This window comes from Moschus berezovskii, chromosome 3 (assembly GCF_049115385.1).
Source record: "Moschus berezovskii isolate FMDL1 chromosome 3, NW_MosBer_1.0, whole genome shotgun sequence".
Lineage (NCBI taxonomy): Eukaryota > Metazoa > Chordata > Mammalia > Artiodactyla > Moschidae > Moschus > Moschus berezovskii.
This window is the reverse complement of record NC_142462.1, coordinates 110,622,131-110,646,761: the sequence shown is the minus strand read 5'-3', so window position 1 is coordinate 110,646,761 and position 24,631 is coordinate 110,622,131. Positions and strand designations below refer to the sequence as shown.

Genomic DNA, 24,631 nt, shown 5'->3' with positions numbered 1-24,631 from the left:
CTAACCAAGGACAATAAAGGAAAGGGAATTTTGGGAAAAACAGTTCCAAATTAGATTACATGAATGACCACAGATACTCAGAGATTAAAAAAAATGATTGGATCCATGAAATAAAATTGTTGTAAAAATTATAGGATTTACTTTAAAAACTTTAGAAAGTAAGAATATGATGGCAGATTTGTATAACTCAGTATTATATTTATACATTTATAATTATTTATAAATAAATAAGATGCAAAATTCTCCAATGGAATGGACCAATGAAACAAAGAGTAGAAAAATGAGAGAGAAGAAAATAAGATACTTATGGTATCCTGACTTAAGCTGATCACCTTTGGAGAAGGAAATGGCAACCTACTCCAGTATTCTTGCCTGGAGAATCCCATGGACAGAGGAACCTTGTGAGCTACAGTCCATGGGGTCGCAAGAATCGGATACGACTGAGTGACTTTCACTACTACCACTACTATTATGGTGTCAAGCTAAAATAGCGCAACAATTGGATTCCAAGAGAGAGAACAGAGAAATCAGGAGGAGAAAGTTTTTGGTCAGGTCTGCAGAGGGAAGGAACGATTAATGGCATTGATATCCAAGGCCTCAATTCCTTTGCAAACACAAGGAGCTTTGAGTATAAGAAACCTGAGAAATTATATATATATATTTCTAATTAATCTAACCTCATAAAAGTCATGAGTCATACCTTTTGTGAGCTTTGCATCAGGTCAGAAGACATGCTCTTCTACAAAGGATACTTCCCTTCAAGAAGGATACCATTACAACTAAGCCGGTTTAAAGCCAGTTTGAATGTCAGCCACAGAATGGGTGGTTCCAACCACATAGTACTGAGCTACAGCAATTAAACACAAAATCAGAGAAAACCATAGACAAGGCTCCAGCTGAGAGCTATGCAAGGCCCCTTGTTTAAGCCAAGCAGGACTGTTTCTGCTGACTCTTTGCTCTTTGTATAATAGTATTACATTCTTACGAACCAACTGCTCTTCATGAGCCTCAGCATGTCTTAGGATTCCTGCCACCTGCTGAATTCCATGTATTTTACAGCAAGCACCTCATTTTGATTCTGGTGTTGTTGAAGCATATTCTTATTAAGTGGTATTTTTCATGCTAACTTCCCAATTTGTCTCCAAAGCAGTGGAAACAGTGTCAGACTTTATTTTTTTGGGCTCCAAAATCACTGCAGATGCTGATTGCAGCCATGAAATTAAAAGACACTTACTCCTTGGAAGGAAAGTTATGACCAACCTTGATAGTATATTAAAAAGCAGAGACATTACTTTGCCAACAAAGGTCCGTCCAGTCAAGGCTATGGTTTTTCCAGTGGTCATGTATGGATGTGAGAGTTGGACTGTGAAGAAAGCTGATCGCCGAAGAATTGATGCTTTTGAACTGTGGTGCTGGAGAAGACTCTTGAGAGTCCCTTGGACTGCAAGGAGATCCAACCAGTCCATTCTGGAGGAGATCAATCCTGGGTGTTCATTGGAAGGACTGATGCTAAAGATGAAACTCCAATACTTCAGCCACCTCATGCGATGAGTTGACTCAATGGAAAAGAGTCTGATGCTGGGAGGGATTTGGGGCGGGAGGAGACGGGGACGACAGAATGAGATGGCTGGATGGCATCACTGACATGATGGACATGAATTTGAGTGAACTCCGGGAGTTGGTGATGGACAGGGAGGCCTGGCGTGCTGTGATTCATGGGGTCGCAAAGAGTCGGACACAACTGAGCGACTGAACTGAAGGGCTACTTGGAGCTCCAACACCATGCCCAGTGAACTAGCCTTCTACCAGTTCTCAGAGAACGTGATGTCTACTTCAGGAACTGACACATTACTAGAATTTTAAATGAACATTTTATACTGAGAGTTACACATCAGAATTTAGGATATATAACTCATGATTTCATTGCCTGAATCCTCATGGAATACCACGTATGTTAATACCTACTAAATGTTGACCCCTTGGTCAATGGAAAGGGTATAGTGGGTTTGAAGGGAAATGAGAAAAACAAAGACATTTCATTAACTTGCCATAAAAGTAATCTATTTTTAAGATTCTAAAATGATACCTTTCCCAATTTTTGTTGTAAAATTTTCCTTCATTTTGTTAAATGATAGGTTGTTTTATTTGAAATGACCTTATTTAGCCAAATAAAAATCCAACCACCAAAAGAGAAAAACAAACATCATATGTCATTTTTCAAATGTTGAATTCAAAACCCTGGTGACAATTGATCTACCTCACCATGACAGGAAGAGCCATCTCTCCCAGTACATTACATTTTAGCATTAATTGTATTTCTTTCCAAAACTACACAAATTAATCCCAACTATAAATCAAAGTCTGAAATGTAATTGATTAGAAAGGTATATATCAAATAATTGGAATTCAGATGAGACCTCCTTTTTTAGCTTCAATTTTCTATTAAAGTTTTATCTTGATTAACAAGTTGTGTTTTGTCTCACTAGTTACAGGTGTGGCAGTTAGGGAGATCTAGTTTTTGCGCTCTGGCCTGCCTTTTCGCCAGCCTTATTTCATGTCCATCTTTATCATCTTCATGAGGCAACAAGGGAATAGGGTTCCTTTCATGTTCTTGAATATACTAGGATCTGTCCCAATGCAGGGGCTTCACAGTGCCCTTCAGTTTGCTTGAACCATATATTTTGTTCAAAATTATATACTCACTTTTCTAGCAGTTTGCCTTTTATAATAGGCATATCACAAATATTTCTTGAATGAATAAATTAATTCGTGCTGTGTCGATATACAAGTTAAACAACAGATTAGAAAAAAATAAGGATGGAGTTTCAGTAGTGGGAAGTAGAAAGAGATATAACCACAGGATTGCTTCCCTATGTAAATAAGGATGCACGGTATTGTTGACTTTTGACTAAAATAGCTGTAGTTATATATAGGTAATTGAAGATAATCAGCAGATGGAATATTTCCTCCATATTTACATATTCTGCTCAGAACCCTTTTTGTTTGTTGGAATTTCTTTGAAGAATTCCAGTTTTCTAGCAAAGATTTTCCAAGCCCACAGTTTCTGCTAACACAAATTATAAATACGTTTAATGCCAAGCTCTAATCCTGAGCTAGATGACAATTTTACATCTCTAATTCTGAGTCAGATGGAGGCATTTCACACGCCTGTGTGGCAGCAGTGGGTGTCCAAGCTGTTGAGCTCACTGATCCTTCAGCATTTATCGTCTTATGGAAATTTTGAAAAGCATAAAAATGCTGAAAAAGCTAACCTTTAGATCGAGCATGGTGATTTCTAACCCCAGACCTGACAGTCATTCATGGGAATGATTACAGGATGAATTGCTAGAGGCTTTAAAAAGATTTGAAATTTGATGAGTCCCCAAACCTTTTTCCTAGTTTCATCATGAGAAAGACAAGAGAGCCCTTTTCTAGGAGAAATTTCACAGCACCCCTAAAGTGCCAGCACTTTAATTAGAACAATATTTCAAGTGTCAGTGGATAAGACTACTAAATAAAGCAGAAGGATAAGCTGTTGGAGGTGAGAAAGTCCTTCAAGGCACTTTAAGCTCTATTGGGAATGAATAAATGTGTAATATACATCATAGAGGAGAAGAAGAATTAAATATAATTTATTTCTCTAGATCTCTATATAATGAAATGTCATCCTATTTTTCTCACTAATGGACTACTGTTTTGTTTTCAATGATTGCCTTGACAATGCACTACATTTCTTTATAGACACTGGATTGTTTAGCTTATTTCTTTTTTTACATTACTGCTTTCTCCACTGTTCAGTTCAGTTCAGTTCAGTTGCTCAGTCGTGTCCGACTCTCCGCTGTATCTTATCCTAAATTTAGATCTAGTTCTTAGCTGTGGCAGAGATATGCCATTTGCTTTATCTAGAATACCCTGTCCTCTTTCCCCACTGCTCCTTCGCCAGACTTAATCTTGCATGTTCTTTGGGACTCAGCTTAAATCTTCTCCACAGAGTCTTTTTATGATACTGGAATTGTCCTCCCTCAAAATGCTATATTCCCCAAGTTTCTTCATATCCTACCACTTGTTCTTTCTATTTCTGAGTTTATATCAGGAAGTCATATGCCTCTTTATCATCATAGTTAAAAGCTTAAACTGCAGAGTCAAAATAAAACCGTATAGTCATTCTTGTAGCTAACTAGCTCGGTGACTTTTGAAAAGTTAGTTAACCTCTCTGTGCATCATTTTTTCATCTGCTAAATAGAAATGATAACAGTGACTGTTTATAGGCTTTCCATGTTGCTAAAATGAGATAATGCATATAGAGAACTTAGTACAGTACTTGACTGATTATTTTTGCTATTATCGTTATTTTACATGATGACAGTTTTACACCTAGCGCCTGGTTCATAGTAAAGGCCTAAAATATATTTAGTAAATACATAAGAAACGTTTTGTTTTGTCTCTTCCTATTCAGTAACCTAGAAAAAGTCATTTAAAATTTTAAAAAAGCAAACAAACAAATGAATCTCTTCCTTTCTAGTCCTAGTAAATGTAAGAGTAAAATGGGTAGTATCTTTAGAGACAGAAGACATGTAATTTAAAAAGATATATCTTGCACTAATGTCAATACTATAGAGACTATTCTCATAAAAAATTGAAATAAGGACCCCTGGTGACAGATGTCATTACAGCACAATATCTATATTTGGTTTGCCTTACTGGTACTTTCTAAAATATCACATATAGCTACATTTAAATATGCAGATAACATTCTAAAGTATTCAGTATTTTAAATTTTATACTTTCTGCTTTTGTTGCACAAATAAATTATCTGTCCTAACTGTGAAAATCTGCCTGTCCCTGATAGGGAAGAAATCCAGAAGTTCTGAGTCGTTACCTTAGCGCTTGTATGTAAAATCAGTGATTGCTGTCCTCGATTGGATACTTCTATGGAAGAAAGGTACCTATTCAGGAGGAAAATTGCTTCCCAGCAAAAGAGAAACAAAAGGAAAACAAGATTTACTATAGCCTTCCTTGTTAACAATATTGTAGATTTCCTGTTGCTGATTGGATTGAGTCTCAAATTCACCACCTGCTTGCAAAGTCATAATGACAGTGAAAATTATTGCATCTTGCATTTACATACTACTTTGCTTTCTACTTTACAAAGTGTTTTAACAACAATCAGTTCATTTTTTCCTGGCATTTCAGTATGGATAGAGGCAAACCAGCACAGACCTGCAAACCTTGTGCATATCATTGGCCCTTCCAGAATAGCTTGGATATATCACAATGTGGCACAGTCAGGCTATGAAAATGTTGGCAAGTTGTTAAGGAGGGTGTTTTGCTCACTGTACCCAAGATTGTTCTATTTTGGAAGACCCAGGGAAGAAACTTCTTACTACCATAACCTGGGCAATAACTGTGCTTCTCTTAAGCAATTTAACTATATGGACATTGTGCACTGCAGTATCGATCAGATATTCTTCTATGTGTTAACAGATAAAATGATAAAATCTGATTTTGTTGAAAACCAATAGCAAGGACACAAAGCTTACATTAGCTTCTTTCTTGGATACCTTACATGTTTTTGTGCACTTTTTTTTTTTTCTCATCGATTTCAAATTTAGGCTATCTTGCCATATTTTGTGTCACTATAAACGATTTTAACTTCTTTTAAAATAAGGTAGAATACACATTATTAAAGTGTTTTCACATTTAATATTCTATTTTGCTTTTCATATTAGCCCTATGAAATAGCCATATTCCTAACTCAGTTTTATCTATCCATCCGTGTTTCTCACTATTTTCCACTCAAAACAGACATTTTCTGCAAAGTTTAAGGCTGACAGAGAACTGTGCGTGGGATTCTGTGCTCTGCAGCCCTGGATTCTGCTTTGTGTAATAGATCTCAAAAGCAAGCTTATGCAAGCAGGAAGCCCAGAATCTAAGCCAGGAGACTGTCTCTCCAGCACTGATTAATTCCTGTGTCTAAAAGCCATGTGTTCATTGTGGATGATAAGCTTGTTTCACAAACACAAGCTAACCACAGTAAGTTTGGCATTAGTTCTGCACAAACCCCAGTGAGAAGGATATTTGCCAAAAGGAAGGAGAACATTCTTGCCAATTTAGGCATGAATGAAATGTTTTGAGGCATCTGTAGAATTTTCCTTACTAAATAGAAGAAACATACATTTATAAAGCTGATTGAAGTTTATTCAACCAAACTTATTGCACTGAGAAATTCTAGATTCTAGACTTGGAAAGTGGTCAAGACCTGTCCTTAGGAGCAGATACATACACATACAACTAAATATAAAACCACTAAAAGGCAAAACATGCTAGTCTACTAATTCTGCTCCAAATATTTGTGTACACAGATAGTGATACTATTTTGCAGTATCATAAAATGTGGTATCTGTGAATGTATAATAATTATAGAATCCTAAAAAATTTCCAGGTCAGTTTTCTTCTCCTTCATAAGAAAGAAAGGGAGGAGAAAAGTCTGTAGAGGAGTCTGAACCACCATATTAACAAAGATATCATAGATTGGATCATAAAAAGTATTCTGTGTTCCTGTTGTTTAGTCTCTAAGCTGTGTCCCACTCTTTGCAAGCCCATGGACTGCAGCACGCCAGTCCTTCACTATCTCTCAGAGTTTTCTCAGAGTCATGTCCATTGAATTGGTGATGCCATCCAACCATCTTATCCTCTGTCACCTCCTTCTCCTCCTGCCCTCAATCTTTCCCTTCATCAGTGTCTTTGCCAATGAGTCGGCTCTTCACATCAGGTGGCCAAAGGACTGGAGCTTCCGCTTCAGTATCAGCCCTTCCAGTGAATAGTCAGAGTTGATTTCCTTCAGGATTGACTGGTTTGATCTCTTTGTTGTCCAAGGGACTCTCAAGCATCTTCTCCAACACTACAATTCAAAAGCATGAATTCTTTGATGCTCAGCCTTCTTTATGGTCCAACTCTCACATCCTTACATGATTACTGGAAAAACCATAGCTTTGACTATACGGATCTTTGTTGGCAAAGTGATGTCTCTGCTTTTTAATAGGCTGTCTAGATTTGGAACAAGCATCCTTTAATTTTGTGGCTACAGTCAATGTTCACAGTGATTTTGGAGCCCAGGAAAATAAAGTCTGTCACTGTTTCCACTTTTCCCCCATCTATTTGTCATGAAGTGATGGGACAGGATGCCATGATCCTAGTTTTTTGACTGTTGAGTTTTAAGCCAGCTTTTTCACTCTCCTTGTTCATGCTCATCAAGAGGGTCTTCAGTTGCTGTTCACTTTATGTCATTACAGTGGTATCATCTGCATATTTGAAGTTGTTGATATTTCTCCTGCAATCTTGATTCCAGCTTGTGATTCAGCCCAGCATTTCACATGATGTATTCTGCATATAAGTTAAATAAGCAGAGTGACAATAAACAGCCTTGATGTATTCTGTGTTCTAGTTTCACTTTTTGTTTTAATTTAGGAAAAATTCTATCTCTTTTCAAAAAGATTTATTTTCATATTGGTGGAAGAGAAAGATGAAGTGAGGCCACATGTATATGACCAAATTAGAAACATAGAGTTTAGAGCTAAAAGGACACTTGGGGATTATTTACTCCCTCTTCTCACCTGGGGCAGAAAGTCCCCCTGATGCAAATCTGACACATGGTCTTTGCCTGTAAGATAAACATCTCTCCATCCTCATCAGTTAATTCTTCTTGCTAATCTCAGGGAAATAGAAACCAGCCAAATCTTCCTGGTTTCGTGATTCAATTCAGGGTGATCATAAGAATGTCTCACTGCATTTTTTAAAGAAATGTAAATTTTTAATGATTTCATTGTTTTGAATCAGTCCCAGAACTCAAAAATGTAAGGATTCTCTTTTACACACTCAACCTCATGCTGGTTTTGGGGAAATCAAAGGAGCTGTCCTAAGGTAAGTCATCTTACACTCTATGTCTCATGCTTCTTGGTAGATGCAGGGCAGCTCTGTCCCGTTCAGTCTCCTTTTCTGTATTCTCAGAAGCCAGGCAAAGACTTTTTCATTTGGAATTCCCCTAGCCTTTCAAGGAATACTACTGGTGTTCCCACAAGTTATATGTGTACTCTTCTGCAACTGCCTATTTTTTTATTCTTCATTCTCATACATTCGATTTTGAATATGTTTGCCCTTTCTCTCTCTCTTTCCTCAGCTCCTCCTCTCATCACCATATTCAGGTTTTCTGAACCTGGATAATGACAGTGATTTAGAAAGAAATCTATCTGGGTTTCAAGGAGCCTGAGAATCTGTTCTTCCTCCTTCTGGCACTTGTCGATCAGCCAATCAAAAGGATAAGCCCAGAAGCATCTAGAATCATGTGCAGTTGAACACATTAGTTTTCCTGGACTTAGGGCACATGCTCAGAATTACAGACATAGTTAGGTCTCTCTAGCCCAACGTGACTTCACATTGATTTTATTTTACTTAATTTTCAAGAACATATATGAGCATAAAGTATTTTCTCTAATAAAAAATGTTGATTCAATTTTATATTTGAATAGTCACAGCCTATCTTTTTACACACTGAATTCCTCATCCCATTATTATTTATTTTCATCCAGTGTTTGATAGGCTGTGGCCTTACTTCTCACTGCCTCATTTCCCACAGATGAGCATATAGAACGGTGTATCTCCTCCTGGGCTTTGCCATATGAATAACAACTTGGCAGTGCAGAGAATTCTGAAAAGTCTGTAGAATCCACCTCACTGTTCTCTGACACCTACGACTATGGAAGGAATGTCTGATTCTCATCAGAACTCTCTTGTGTAACTCCTCCTGTAAGAGCCCTTCTCTGTTTAGATGTTAACAAATCTAATGAACAATAAAGGGAGAAGACACAGGATATTGACTATTAGATAAGAAAGGAGACACAGCCACACAGAGACAGAAGATATAAATTTAGATGTACATAAAAATATCATAGACAATTTTAGTGCAACATTTATAACTTAAAGGAAATATTTTCCTAGGAAATTGTTGTTTAGCAAAACTGACCCTGGTAGAAAGAAATAGGAAACTTAAATAGATGAATTTCATAGAAGAGACTGGAAAGGAGATTAAATTTAGAATATCCATGCCAAATAGACTCCCTGCCAGGACTATATCCTGCTCATAGAAATTGGAAATTATTTACACAGAATCATGCTACAATAAAGCTCAATGCTTATGTACAATGAGGCTCTTTGAAATGGAACACCTAGGACTTCAGAAACCTGATATCCCTCTGTGTGCATTAGCTATGGAGATATTCGAATAAAGAAAGCAGTTGAGCTAACCAAAATTAAGAGCCTTTTAATCCTGCAGTTTAAGTAAAAAAAAAGCAAGAAAATAAGCTAAGCATTTCCCTTCCTGGAATTTTCAAGGAAAAAGAAAAGGCTAGGAGTGTCTACAGTTTGGAAATAGTAAGAAACTGTTACTTGGTGTTGGTTTTTCTAGGAGCTTTTTCTATATAGTTTTTTTTTCAGCTAAGTAATACTAAATTCATTTTTAAAAATAAATATTAAGAAAGACATTTTAAGATGATTTTGCACATTCCCCAAATTAGCAGTTTTATTTGGACATACTACACCACTTTGTTTCAAAGGGCTGCACAGAAGGATATCAAAACAAGACTTGGATTTGTAGAGCAATAATTTTCCATGTTAAGCTAAATGAAGTCACATGATGGAAGAGCCCTGGACATCCTTCAATTGTCCTTTAATAGGAGAAAGGTCTTATCTCAGTTGATACTTTTTCAATTCAACCTCTAAGCCAATCATCAAATGCTTGACATTATCATAACCAAGCTAATCAGTCATCCACACTCCCATAGACTGGAACCATCTGGAACCTTAGACCAGATAAGATCTGGGCTCTAGTTTAAAAGTGAAAGCATTAGTTGCTCAGTTATGTCTGACACTTCGCAAACCCAGGGACTATAGCCCACCAGGCTCTTCTGCCCCTGGAATTCTCCAGGAAAGAATACTGAAGTGGGTAGCCACTCCCTTCTCCAGGGATCTTCCCAAACCAGGGATGGAACCTGGCTCTCCCTCATTGCAGGTTAATTCTTACTGTCTGCATCACCAGGGAAGTCTGGGCTCTAGTTTGGGATATACAAATTTAATGCTAGTTTGCTCAGAAAGCTATCCACCCACCACCCATCAGGGATGCTTACAGTTTTCTGCCTGCTGGCCTCCTCTGCTTTGCTTTTAAATATCTGTCTAAGGTATCAATTATATACCTTATAATTGTAAGAGTATAGTGAGAGTTGGACTATAAAGAAAGCTGAGTGCTGAAGAATTGATGCATTTGAACTGTGGTGTTGGAGAAGACACCTGACAGTCCCTTGGACTTCAGGGAGATCCAACTAGTCAACCCTAAATGTTCATTGGAATGACTGATGCTGAAGCTGAAACTCCAATCCTTTAGCCACCTGATGTGAAGAACTGACTCATTTGAAAATACCCTGATGCTGGGAAAGATTGAAGGCAGGAGGAGAAGGGGCTGACAGAGGATGAGATTGTTGGATGGCATCACCAACTCGATGGACATGAGTCTGGGTGAACTCCAGGAATTGGTGATGGACAGGGAGGCCTGGCGTGCTGAGGTTCATGGGGTCACAAAGAGTTGGATACGACTGAGCGACTGAACTGAACTGAAGGTATATATACATAAAATGTAATGGCAAACAAATACTATTTATAAAAAAAAAGTTAAAAAGTGCCTAAAGGAATTAAACTAGTAAAAAACTTAGAGTTTATTGACAAATCACTCAGGCAAAAATAGCAGAGAATAGAAAAGATGACTTGATTGTATGTAATGAATAACTTCGAATAGGAAACCTTACCATTGTAAAGATAAGACAAACTCAGATATCCATAAACATTGATGCAACTTAATCAAAACATGATGAAATTGACATGAATAAAAATAATAAAATTTTTTGAACAAAAATATTGAAGAGGTCCATACTCTACTAAGCAGTGACATATTTGTTATAGTAAATAAAATCACATGTGTATGATAAGACAGGTTAATGGAGCAAATATAGAGAAAAAATAGCAGCATGCATTATGCTGAGTCCTTCCTTAGTGACATTTTCCATCTAGAAGCACATCTTTCAACTCAGAATTATCTTGTTAATAATTTTATCACCTTCGCTTTTTTTTTTAACTCAGATTGGAAGTACTGTTTAGTCCTATTTGGATCTCCTAGACTCTTCTAACTTTTTAATATTATCTCTCTTATTTTCTACTAAATCTTTCTCCAGCCTTGCCCCACTTTCTAGGTGAGTGTGTGCTCAGTTGTGTCTGACTCTTTGCGACCCCATGGACTGTAGCCTGCCAGGCTTCTCCAAGTCCATTGGATTTCCCAGACAAGTATACTGGAGTGGGTGGCCATTTCCTTTTCCAGGGGATCTTCTCAACCCAGGGAGCGAACTCATGTCTCCTGCATCTCCTGAATTGCAAGCAGATTCCTTATTGCTGAACCACTGGAAGCCCCTTTCTAGGTGATTACTTCAACTTTATTTTCCACACCTTCTACTGACTTTTGCATATTTATCATTATGCACTTATTTCTAAAGATTTTTTCAGTATTCTTTGATACTTGTAAAAGCCTTACCTTCTTAGTCCATAATTGTGAAACCTTACTTTGTCTTTTTCAGGATGTCAATTATAGTTTCTTTCCTTCATATTTCTCTTCTTAGATCTGGTTAACCACCTTCACTAAGTGGTCACATTTAGTCCCATTAATTATTCTTATTGGTGGACCAATCTAAATTTATATGCTCTTTTAACATGATATAATAAAAATATAAAATAACATCATTTATAAAGTAGACCTATTTTCAGGAAATACAAGAAATAGAGAAATAAGTTAAATGAAATCATGATGAACACAAAAAAATCTAGAATGTAGGATCTTCTGTCTGCAAGGCAACTGATTTGAACTCATCAAAATATTAAATGTCTTGAAAAACAAAAGACATAGGAACTGTTCTATAGTAGAGTTTAAGAGACACACACACAAAATGCAATTCATGAAATGGAATAAAAATGAAGCACCAATAAAAATCACTTGTGGGGTAATATAGAAGATTAATAATATAGATTTATTATCAAATTTTAGATGTGAAAGGACATTATATAGAGAAAGCTTTTACTTTTAGGAAATATATGCAGAATTATTTAGGAGTGAAATTCAGCACTTGAAAAGGGTGAGGAGAGAGAAAGAGAGGTCAAGTACAGATGCGGTAAAATATTCACTGTGCTATTTATTCTGCTATTCTTTAGGTTTGACACTTTTCAAGATAAAAGTTGAAGAAAGATGTTCTTTTCTTGCAGTCAGTTTATTCTAAATTGTCTTTTTTTTTTTTTCTTTCTTTCTGTTTGTTTTCCATCTTTCATGTTTGGAGGATTTCTTTAGATGGCAGGTAATCCTTGGTTGTTCACTCACATTTAAGATTAGGATATTAAAACACTGATCTTAAACTGTGAATGTAGTTGGGATTTGTTTACTATGGTTTCGCTGTTGTGTTATCTGTCTGAACTGTTTTTTTTTGTGTGTGTGTGGATAACTCTACTATAATTATTGTTATATATTTCTTCATGGCTTCTCAGATTCGCTAGAAAACAATTTCTCAATTTCCCTTCTAGAGTGCTTAGCCTGGGCACCTGCATGCTAGTAGGAACACATACAAAAGCTAGAAATCTCATCATTCATTATCTAAACCTACAATTATTTCTCCATTTCCATTTGGCATGTACCCCAACTATACCTGTCTCCCTATTTCTCAAATGCCAAGATCATTCAATAATCCTCTTCAGAGCATAAATCTCAAGTAAGGAAGAGTCCAAAATCTGCTTAAGTATGGCAAGAAACAGCTGAGGGGATATAGCCAACTTTGACACAGCTTCCCACTTTAATTTCACCTTCACTTCTATTTAGAGGTAGTTGGCGTTGTCAATTCTTATGCCTGTCTGGGATTCCCCACTGCCAATGTAGGATTCTGCTTTCTTGTATTTGCTAAATCAGTTACCACCCACCCATCTGTTTCAACTTCCAAAAGTTGGCTGCATTTGCCTCTTTTTGAGCTATTTTTGTTCTTGCAGATTCCTGATGGCTTAAAAAAAAAATCCCTTATTTCCATCTTAGTGAAATAAGATAGGAATAAGCAAGGGAATATATGTGTGTATAACCCAACACTTGTAATCAACTTTTCTAAGACTATATTGATAAATGAAAGCATTGAATATATGTTACTTTGAAAAACAACATACCTTTATATTTTTAAAAGCTAGTATTCAATGATCCCAACTTGATATTAACTTATTTATAAAAAGAGTATTGAAATGACATATATCAAAATTATACTGATAAAAATTTCTGAAGTAGGATTTCAGGTTTTTATTCTATTTCTTTTGTTTCTGTTACTATTTTTATAATGACTATTTTTTAAAATGAAAACCATGTGTAAAATTTACATCATAAAAAAACAGCAAATATCCCACACTTTTAATTGATTTCCTATTAGATAACCAGAATGCCAGAATTAAAAAAAAAAAAACAACTAAGATTATGAAATAAAATTCATATAATTTCAAATAATGTTCCAAACTTTAATTATTAGTACACTATTATTGAATGATAAGTCCCTTCCTTGCAGAGGAAGGTATGGTATGGATGCAAAAGAGAACTAAAAATTCTCCATAACTCTGTTCTAAGAATGAATTGCCATCCCCACTGTAACAATAGACTGAAGGTCTAGTCTTACTCAGATGGCAAGCTCACTGTCCCTTCTTTCATGGGCAATGAGATTTTGTCTTATTCAAACTAAAGCTCCCAACTATGGCTGTCATGTAGATGAGATGAAAGCTGTGTCAGCTCAAGTCCATCAGGCATAGATAAATCTGACTTTGAATATATCTCCATCCATAATGAATTCAGGAACACATTTGGAAGGAGAGAGGAAATCTTGAGCCCTTCATTTAAAAGTTTTCAGAGGACTTGATGGCACATGGCACCTATTTCTGCTGTCTGATTGTCTGCTAACAGGAGGCCAGTCCCAGGAGACTGCAAGGTCATTTTCATTTGCCTTCTCTCCTGAGAAGAGACAGGCAGATAGGAACTGCAGTTTCAAGAACTTACTACTGAATTTCATTATTTGAAGTCTACATCAAAATCGTAATGATACGGCACTTAATGAACTGTACATTTCCAAAAGTAAAAGGTGCCAAGAAACTGAGCTTTCAACAGCCAGGAACCTAGAATGTATAGAACTGTGTCAAGACCTACTTTGCTTTTTACCATATATTCCTTCAGAGTTAAGGTCAGATGTCCTTCTAGATGTCCACTTTCAGATGATCTAATATCAAGTGAAGGACACAGTTTCAACTCAGTTTAATTTCCATTTTTTTATACCAATTCCCTGTACTTTCTGCTGAAGCCTCTTAAATGGAACCTAACTATTTCTTGCCCCAAATTTTCTGTGTTTCCTAATCTTTCAGTTTCCATTCTACTACTGTGATTCCCATTTAATGCTACCATTTTTTTATACTCTGAAAGTCTCACATTTATTCCATCTATCTACCTGTTACTCTCTTTTAGCTATCTTCTCTGAATGTAATCCTAGAGCTGTGCTGATTACTGAATCACTGTTAAAAAGTGACGACATTCTCTGCCAACAATTCATGTCTAGAGACTTAGTTCTTTTCATGCATTTCATGTAAATCCTAATAAAAAAACTCAGAAAAGACAAAGTAACTATCTCTTTCCTAAGTGGAAAAAATATGGAGCAATTCTTCTTTCACTTGGACGTCTTTTGATCATAGGTTTTTAAATCATTCAGTTCCTAGAAGATGGTCTTTATAGTCTATATCTAATATCTCTTAAATTTGGAGTAGGATTCAGACCACAAGCTGAAGCTATTGCAGAAGCACTCTGTAGGTTTGTGAGTCCTCAACTTAATTAAGTTTCCTCACAATTTGTCGTTATGCAGGGCTATGTCAGACCAGGAATACATGATCCTAGTTCACCTAGACCAAACACCTATATTCTCAATATCGTGTTGGTTAACCATACTCCTTTCTCCTATCTTGCCCATTTACCTTCAGTCTTCAAATGTGATAAATGGTTTGGATGATGAATGATATGATCACTCTTGTTACAGAACTTTATTTTTATTCCTCCATGTAAACATCTAAAAACTTTGTCTTTGACTGAAACCGAAACATTCACAGGCTTTATCTTTGACTACTGAATTGTAACACTGATGAAAGACTAGTCTTGCTCTGCTTCAAGAAAAGAGACAGTTCATTATCAGAATAAATCAGAAGCTGGGATCTGCCTTTATTATCTAGTTTGGAGGATTTTGGTTAATTAACCATTATGATTATAGTTGATGTATTATTCAAGGTTTAATACTTCTTTCAACATTTATTTACAATCCTTATGTTCAAAGCATGTTACTGGGTACTGAAATATTCTATAAGACTGACATGGAAGCATTAGTAGGGAAGTATTACCAAGTACTTATCATGATAAACTAAATGCTCATTTCACTTATCATTATCTTTCCAGGTGTCAAGAACCTTACAGACATTATTCTAATTCCCAACAAACATGCTAAATAAATGGTGAATTTAAAAAGAGGTTAAGCAACTTAAAAATAAATACATCTATAAAATCTAAAACAAGATTCCTGGGAGAAATATAAATAATCTCATATATGCAGATGACACAACCCGTAAGGCAGAAAGCAAAGAACTGAAGAGACTCTTGATGAAAGTGAAACAGGAGAGTGAAAAAGTTGGCTTGAAGCTCAACATTCAGAAACAAATATCATGGCTTCCAGTCCCATAACTTCATGGCAAATAGATGGGGAAACAATGGAAACAGTGAGAGACTTTAATTTTTGGGTTCCAAAATCACTTTAGATTGTAACTGCAGCCATGAAATTAAAAGATACTTGCTCCTTGGAAGAAGAGCTATGACAAACCTAGACAGCATATTAAAAAGCAGAGACATTACTTTGCCAACAAAGGTCTGTCTAGTCAAAGCTATCGTTCTTCCAGTAGTCATGTATGGATGTGAGAGTTGGACTATAAAGAAAGCTGAGCACCAATGAATTGATACGTTTGAACTGTGGTGTTGGAGAAGACTCTTGAGAGTCCCTTGGACTGCAAAGAGATCCAACCAGTCCATCCTAAAGGAAATCAGTCCTCAAAATTCATTGGGAGGACTGATGTTGAAGCTGAAACGCCAATAGGTTGACCACCTGATGCTAAAAGCTGACTCATTTGAAAAGACCCTGATGCTGGGAAAGATTGAACGCAGGAGGAGAAGGGGATGACAGAGGATGAGATGATTGGATGGCATCACTGATTCAATGGACACGAGTTTGAGCAAGCTTCGGGAATTGGTGATGGACAGCGAAGCCTGGTGTGCTGCAGTCCACGGGGCCACAGAGTCGGACATGACTGAGTGACTGAATTGAACTGAAGTGAACTATAACACGGTAGAGATTAGATACAAATTTAAGCCTGTTTGTCTTCAAAGTGAGACATTTTGATGATTACTAAAATTGCTGATTTACAAAAATATACAATACAGAGATGCAATGATAAATAAAATTAATTGTTCAGAAGACCTTTTCAAAAATCCACATTCGCCTTTTCTTACCCATGTCTATACCACGTTCTTTCCAATTCCTTAGAGTCCTTCCATAGTTTTCTCTGTACTAATTTAACCCTGTACAGTTATAAAGATAGATATACAGATTTTTGTTGTGTGATTGCTTGTTCTACCAAAATGGAAAGATATTATAGGTTATATATCTTGCCTTTCTCAACAAAGCATATAGAAGTCATTCCCAATTATGTAATATGTCCATCACTTTCAATTGCTACAAAATATTTCATACATAAATGTGCCAACATGTGTCAAACCAGTCCTCTATTGATGGGCATTTACTTTTTATCAGTTCTTGACTACCATGAACAATGCTGTTATAATTGTCATCAAATATAGATATTTGGAAATTATTTTTTTTATAAGTAGATTCACAAGAGTAGAATTGTTGAATTAAAATATCTAGGTGTTACTGATGTTAATAGATGTTTCCAGGTAGCCTTCCAACAAGCAGCAGATTTCTTTTTTCTTTTATTAACTAATCAAATCACGTATACACATACTTCCTGGAAATACGTCTTATAGATGTGTATTCAGCTGTTTTGCTAGTATGATGTACAAAGTAAAATCTTATTTGTTCCTCCTACTTCTTTTCATATTTTAAAGTTTTATTCTGTCATGTTTATAATTTAAAACAATAAAACCACTCACTTAAGAACTCTGCTCAATATTATGTGGCAGTCTGGATGGGAAGGGAGCTTGAGGGGAGAATGGATACATGCATAAGTATGGCTGAGTCCTTTTGCTGTTCACCTGAAACTAGCACGGCAGTGTTAAACCACATCCCAGTACAAAATAAATGTTTTTCTTTTTTTTTTTTTAAAGTACAGTTTGATGAGTTTGGTAAATGTATAGAGTAATCATCACAAAAAAAGTTCCATCCGGAATTGACTCTGTAACTTATAGGTTCCAGTGTAGAACAAAAATGTGGGTATGTTTATTCAAATGTTATTAAAAAAATTAAATAGTGACAACTGAGCATTAAATTGGAGGCAGAGTCCTTCTGAGTGTGCGGTCCCATGAGAATGCACATGTCACACCATGAACTGGCCCTGCTCCATCACTTCTAAAACATTCCCTAATTCCCTTTCAACTAATCCCTGACGCCAGGCAACCATACTTCTACTTTTTGTCCTTGTAGTTTTGACTTTTCGAGAATTTCATAAATATGGGACCTTATGGTATATAGTCTTTTGTGTCTGGCTTTCAATTTTATTTATTTGTCCTACTGCTTGTCCATTTTCCATTGCATTGATTTATGATATTTAAGATTTCTTCTACCTTCTTTCACAAACTACTTTAGCTTTAATTTTTCATAGCTCAATATAGACACTTAGATCTTTGCTTTTTCTTTTTGCCTTCTGATATAATCATTTATAGTTTTAAATGTCCACATAAACACTTTCTTAGCAGCATTTCACAAATTTGACATGTTGAATTCTCTACGCGATGAGTTGACTCACTGGAAAAGACTCTGATGCTGGGAAGGATTGGGGGCGGGAGGAGAAGGGGACGACGGAGAATGAGATGGCTGGATGGCATCACCGACTCGATGGACATGAGTTTGAGTGAACTCCGGGAGTTGGAGATGGACAGGGAGGCCTGGCGTGCTGTGATTCATGGGGTCGCCAAGAGTCGGACACGACTGAGCGACTGAACTGAACTGAACTGAATTTTTATTTAGTTCAAGATATTTTTTAACTTCTTGTGTGAATTCTTATTAAACCTTTTGGGCTATTTAGAAAATGTGCTTGATATTTTAAAAATTCTACATATTTGTAGATTCTCCAGATTTCTTTTGTTATTGATTTCTAATTTTGTTGATTTCAAGAATATATTTCATATGATTTTAATTCCCTCTTAATTTATTATGATGTCTTTTCTAGCATAGAATTTGGCCTATACTTTTAGTTAATATGGGGCTTCTCTAATAGATCAGTTGGTAAAGAATCCACCTGCAATGCAGGAGACCCTGGTTCAATTCCTGGGTTGGGAAGATCTGCTGAAGGGATAGGCTACCCACTCCAGTATTCTTGGGCTTCCCTTGTGACTCAGCTGGTAAAGAATCCAGTAACTAGTAATAAAAAATAAAGTATATATTTTATATTACTATATCCAACTGGGTCTCTTATGTTTACTATTATTACATTTTTCACCCTTTTACTTTCAACCTGTACTGTCCTTGATTTTATGCACATTTCTTATAGACTGTACATAGTTGGTTCTTGAATTTTTATCCAGTTGAACAATATTTTGATAGAATGTTTAAGTCTTTTACATTTAATATTATTAAAGTAGTATTATGTCTATATTTTTTAGTTGTGCCATTTTTACTTGTTTGATTTGCTTTTGTGGAAAATTTTAAATGTGTTTATAGGCTTCCCTGGTAGCTCAGATGGAAAGAATCAGCCTGCAGTGCAGAAGACCTGGGTTTGATCCCTAGGTCAGATAGATCCTCTGAGGAAGGGAATGGCAACCCACTCCAGTATTCCTGTCTAGAGAATTCCATGGGCAGAGGAGCCTTGTGGGCTACAGCCCATGGGTTTGTAGAGTCAGATATGACTGAGCAACTAACACATATACACAGGTCAAAGATACAAGGTCAATTTAAAAATGAGATGATCAAATCTATAATAGTAAGGGAAATAAAAAGGTAAGAAATGGCCTTACTTCTGACACCTTGATAAAGTTGGGAGATACTTTTCTGCAGAGAAAAGCATACACCAAAAAATATTACTAAAATTAACTGAAGGATGCTGGAAAGCGGTCAATGACAGGCAAAAGTGTGAGAGAAGTTTGCTCACTTAATAAAAGTCAACAGGTGCCAACATGGCGCTGCGCGCGGTGCGGAGCGTGCGGGCCGCGGTCGGCAGCCTGCGCGCCATCTCGGCACCCAGCGCGCGCTGCTCGCCGCGGCCCTGAGGACTGCGGGCGGGCGCCGTCCGGGCGCTGCACACCGGCCCTGCTCTGCTGTCGTTGCGGAAATTCACAGAAAAACACGAATGGGTAAAAACAGAAAACGGTGTTGGAACAGTGGGAATCAGCAATTTTGCACAGGAAGCTTTGGGAGATGTTGTTTACTATAGTCTGCCTGAAGTTGGGACAAAGTTGAACAAACAAGAGGAGTTTGGTGCTTTGGAAAGTGTGAAAGCTGCCAGTGAACTCTATTCTCCTCGATCAGGAGAAGTAACTGAAATTAATCAAGTTCTAGCAGAAAATCCAGGACTTGTCAACAAGTCTTGTTATGAAGATGGTTGGCTGATGAAGATGACAGTCAGTAACCCTTCAGAACTAGATGAACTAATGAGTGAAGAAGCATATGAGAAATACATAAAATCTATTGAGGAGTGAAAATGGAACCCTTAAATAAACTACTTTGAAACAAACAAACAAACAAAAAGTCAACAGACTACTTTGTACTAGGTAAAAAAAAATGTGACTACTTCTTTGACTTGGGGGTATTCTCTTCACTCTGAGCTTGAGCTGAAAGTGGCAGACTTGGTTCAGACAGACATCTATGGAGCTGTTAATGTAAGAGAAGAAATGTTGTAACTAAGATAACAGATACTCCATATTTCCTTCTGACTGATAAACCACGTGCTCATGTAGGAGACCCATGGAGCCTGAACGAAGCTCTGGAAGTCTATGGAATTGTACAAATTTTCTATGTCTTGAAATCTATCCTTATCCAGGCAACAGAAATGGATATTTTAATAGCTTCAAATATTTGATCTACAAGATCACAGGAATCAAATTTAAAATTATGAAAGACAGATACCTGCACACTGCACATGAGTCAAATTTCACAGATTGAATTAAGTTAATTTCCTATTAGTACAGGACAAAAAAATAACCTTCAGAAAAACAAAACAGCATATTGTATACAATTAACTCACTTTCAACTAAAAATTAGTAGAAACGCAAAGAAACTGAGATTTGTAATACATACATTAGATTTGAAGACATAGCATTCCTTACAACATAGGAAAGTAATATCTTGAATTTCTTGGAAGAAAGAGATTAAACAAGTGTTTTCTGGTTTCCCTTTGTTCCCTAAAGTATTTCTGATTCCTCCAAGTATTTTTACCTTATTTGCTTAGCTTAGTCTTTCTAGTCCATGTTCCTGGCTCTACTAACATCTGGCATTCCTTGATCATCCATTCATGTTCAAGAATGAAGCCATGAAACACTGACCAAGGACTCTCCAACGGGGATACTGCTCTTTTCATTCTACCCCACAATCTTCTAACCTATATTTATTGGCCCATAAGAGTCTTTCTTGATTTCAGACTCAAAATGAAAATAGGGCCATGGTCTGAATATTCATGGTCCTCCTCTCAAATTCACATAATGGAATCCTTGTTGCCCAAGGTGATGATACTAGTAAGTGGGGCCTTTGGGAGGTGATTAGATCATGAAGACGGAGTTCTCATAAACAGGATTAATATCCTTAAAGAGGCCCAAGAAAGCTCCCTTGCCTCTTCCACCACGTAGACACAGTAAGTCTGCAGCCCACGACTTAGAAGAGAACTTTCACCAGAACTGTACCAGGCTGGCATCTGTGGTATTTTGCTAGAGCAGCCTGAATGGACCAAGACAATCAGGTAACACTTGAGTGATAGAAAGAGCTGGGAAAGTTTTCTCTAGATTCTCAGATAACAGAAAACTTGCAGTTTTAAAGACTGTGGACTCTATGAATTATCAGAAATAAACTGTTTTTCCATCCTACAATGTTTGGGCAAATCCATACACCATTTTAAGAAGATAAACGTCTCTTTTTGAAAGATACTCAATTTAAGAATCATAGGAATAAATGGATTTTGCCTGCAAAAGATTTTATTTTTAAATGGCCAGACTAAAACAACAGAAGGTCTTTAGGTAATGAATGATTTACCAGTCTTGAAAAGAACCACCTTTCCGGTAAATTGACCAGTGAGCTTTCTGAATGTAGCCCATCAACCCTTCCTACAGTGTATGCATGTGAGTTTAATACAGTGAAACTTTTCAAATGGAGAAAATATCTAAGTGAGTGATTTTCTAAATGTGTTTTGCCGAGTAGCAATCCCAGGAGACCATCCTTGAAAGAAAGAGTTCCCTAAGCAATTTACTTTGTTTTCCTCCTGGGACTCGCGGTACATACAAACATGTTCTAAGAAGTCAGCAGTAAACAAACCTGGATCACCTTTAAACTCCTTTCCAAATACTTTGCCATAATAATCACTTTCACATTAAAACCCATGCATGTTTTAGAACCCTAACAGTGAAAATATTTGGGGAAATTCGCATCTTAAGTTCATGTTCTGTGATGGTAAACTAGAAATGTGTGGAAATGTGAATGAAAGTACCGTTATTAATTATAGTACATTTTCATCAAACAAGTTTTCAGAATTTATGCTGTTCAAGTCAATTCATGTTGGAAAGGATTATCAAAAGTTTGAGTTTTTGTACTCAGACCTTTAACAACTCAGGCCCTTACTCCCATCATTGAAAAAAATGAAACTATTTAAGTAGTATCTGAAAATCCTCAAAACAAAACAATGCCTTATAACAAAATATATAAGCAAAACGACCTTTATTTCTTTAGGAGATAAATATTTTGCTATCAAAATATCTAAAATGTTGCTGCTTCATAAATCATAGATATCTTTTGTTAAAATGTGTTTTGATAAACATGCCTAAAAAAACTATAAAAATGACAAAATGCTAAGTGCTCTAGTGCTATATATGGCATTGGAAGAAATTCTTGTTAGTGCAGATTCTGGCCATTCTAGTCTTAGTATGAGAAGAGAGTCTGTAGAGTTGAAAATAGAACTAAAATCAGAATTTCCATTGATGTTTGCACTTATTTTTAAGTGGCAAAACAATTATTTTCAAAAGTAATCTTACTTAAAATTCTAATATTTAAAAGTAATCAAAGTTGTGCTGGAATGATTAAAGTGCCTTCCAAGCTCCCATGGTCCTAAGATCTCCTGCTTCACCCTAGGTAGTGAATGGGAAAGTTGCTCAGTCGTGTCCGATTCTTTGCAACCCCACGGACAGTAGCCCGCCAGGCTCCTCTGTCCATGGGATTCTCCAGGCCAAGAATACTGGAGTGAGTAGTTGTTCCTTTCTCCAGGGGATCTTCCCATCCCAGGGATCAGTGTAGTTCTCCCACATTGCAAGCAGATTCTTTACCATCTGAGCCACCAGGGAAACCCACCCTAGGTAGTGGTCCAATAGAATCATCTTGAAAAGTCTTTATAAAATGTAGACTACTGTACCTCTTTGGGAATGACCTTAGGCGTTTGAAGGAAAACACTGATAATGTTTAGTGTAACTTGATCTAATTTCAGAAGTTCCCTTCTGTTCTAACATATCCAGTATTTGGAAACGCACTTTCTAAAATAATATGATTCTAAGATATGTCTTTTAGTATTTTCTTCTAACTTGCATAATTGTGGGTTTCCTTGCCATTCTCCTTGTAATGTCTTCTGCGAGTGTGCTCAGTAGCTTCAGTCGTGTCCGAATCTTTGCAGCCTTATGGACTGTAGCCCGCCAGGCTCCTCTGTCCATAGAATTCTCCAGACAAGAATATTACAGTGGGTTGCCATTTCCTCCTCGAGGGGATCTTCCCAACCCAGGGATTGAACCCACATCTCCTGTGTCTCCTGCATTGGCAGGTGGAATCTTTATCACTGAGCCACCTGGGAAGCCTTGTAAAGTGCTTAGTATCCCCAATTATCTGGGGCATTTTTGAATACAGAATTAGACCTTCCACTTCTTTAATTCTTTCAGAGCCCAAAGTAGAAACATAAGAGCAATACTGATTAGCTGTTAAAGTATTACAATTACTAGTATTATAAGTGGTTTCACTAAAAGAAAAACAGTCAGACAGTGGGAACAATAGGACTAGAAAGGTTTAAGATTCAAGAAAATTATTTTTTAAATGAAAATATTGCTGTCAATTAATTTGGAACATCAAATTCTATTTCGAGGGCACTAAGATATTCAACTGGGTAAGGGCGGTTCCTGGAAAATTCTTATGAAAAGTAATCAAACCCCCCTGCTTTATTTTGTACTCTCATTTCTCCAAATTTTGTTAAAGCAAAGATTATCTTTACAGTGCAACAGAAAGGAAATAAACAGAAAGAAAAACTAAAGAGGGACTAGAAATGGATTGTTCTTTCTGGTAACAGCATAACGAGATTAGAGATTTTCTTTTTGCTCTGGTTTTAGTGAGGGCATTTTGATTTTGGACTAAAGGATTTTCATGACACTAATTGACTTCTCAGCATGAGAAGATGAATCACTTTCATAAGTGTGTGTGTGTGTTTTCCTGGTTGTTACACCACAGTAAGTACTTTAAAACTATAGATAAAGTCCTGGAAGCAATTCCACTAAATAATTAGAAAGTGTTTATGTTTGCCCTTCAGGGAACAAGGATTTCTAGAACACCTAGAGATCACTGTAGACTAAGTTGAATGAAACCATCTGATATTAAAAAAAAAAAAATTCTTCCTTCCTTTCAGAGTTTTATATGTCCAAGTTACAATTATCTTCCTGTGGGCAATGATTTAAGCATTCATCTTCTATCCTATTTATTTTGTTTACATGTTTTGCACAACCATTCACTCTTGAAGACTCAGTTTTGTTGCTTGCAGCCTTCTCTGACTTTTCTGGGTGGCCTTATGCACCTCCATCTCACAGTTACACAGATCTGTGTAAATGCTTTCAGCAGAACATGTCTCATTGTTTTGTAGCCATTTGGCTTTCTCTGAACAACTGAAACAACTGAAGAAAGATCACTGAATAACAAACTGTTCATCACAGTTGCTATTTGTCACACCCCAAGAAAATGGCACTTTATCTTTGGACATCTTGTCTTCCCTAAGAGCTTGTATATCACATTCCTATTCAATCTATTTTCCATTGATGTTATTGGAAAGAGGGGAATGTAGG

At 36.6% G+C, this 24,631-nt stretch overlaps 1 pseudogene; it reads left to right on the top strand.

Moving 5' to 3' along the window:
* Window positions 1–19,522: 19,522 nt before the first annotated feature.
* LOC129552116 (glycine cleavage system H protein, mitochondrial pseudogene) lies at window positions 19,523–20,044 on the top strand (annotated as a pseudogene).
* The last annotated feature ends 4,587 nt before the right edge of the window (window positions 20,045–24,631 follow it).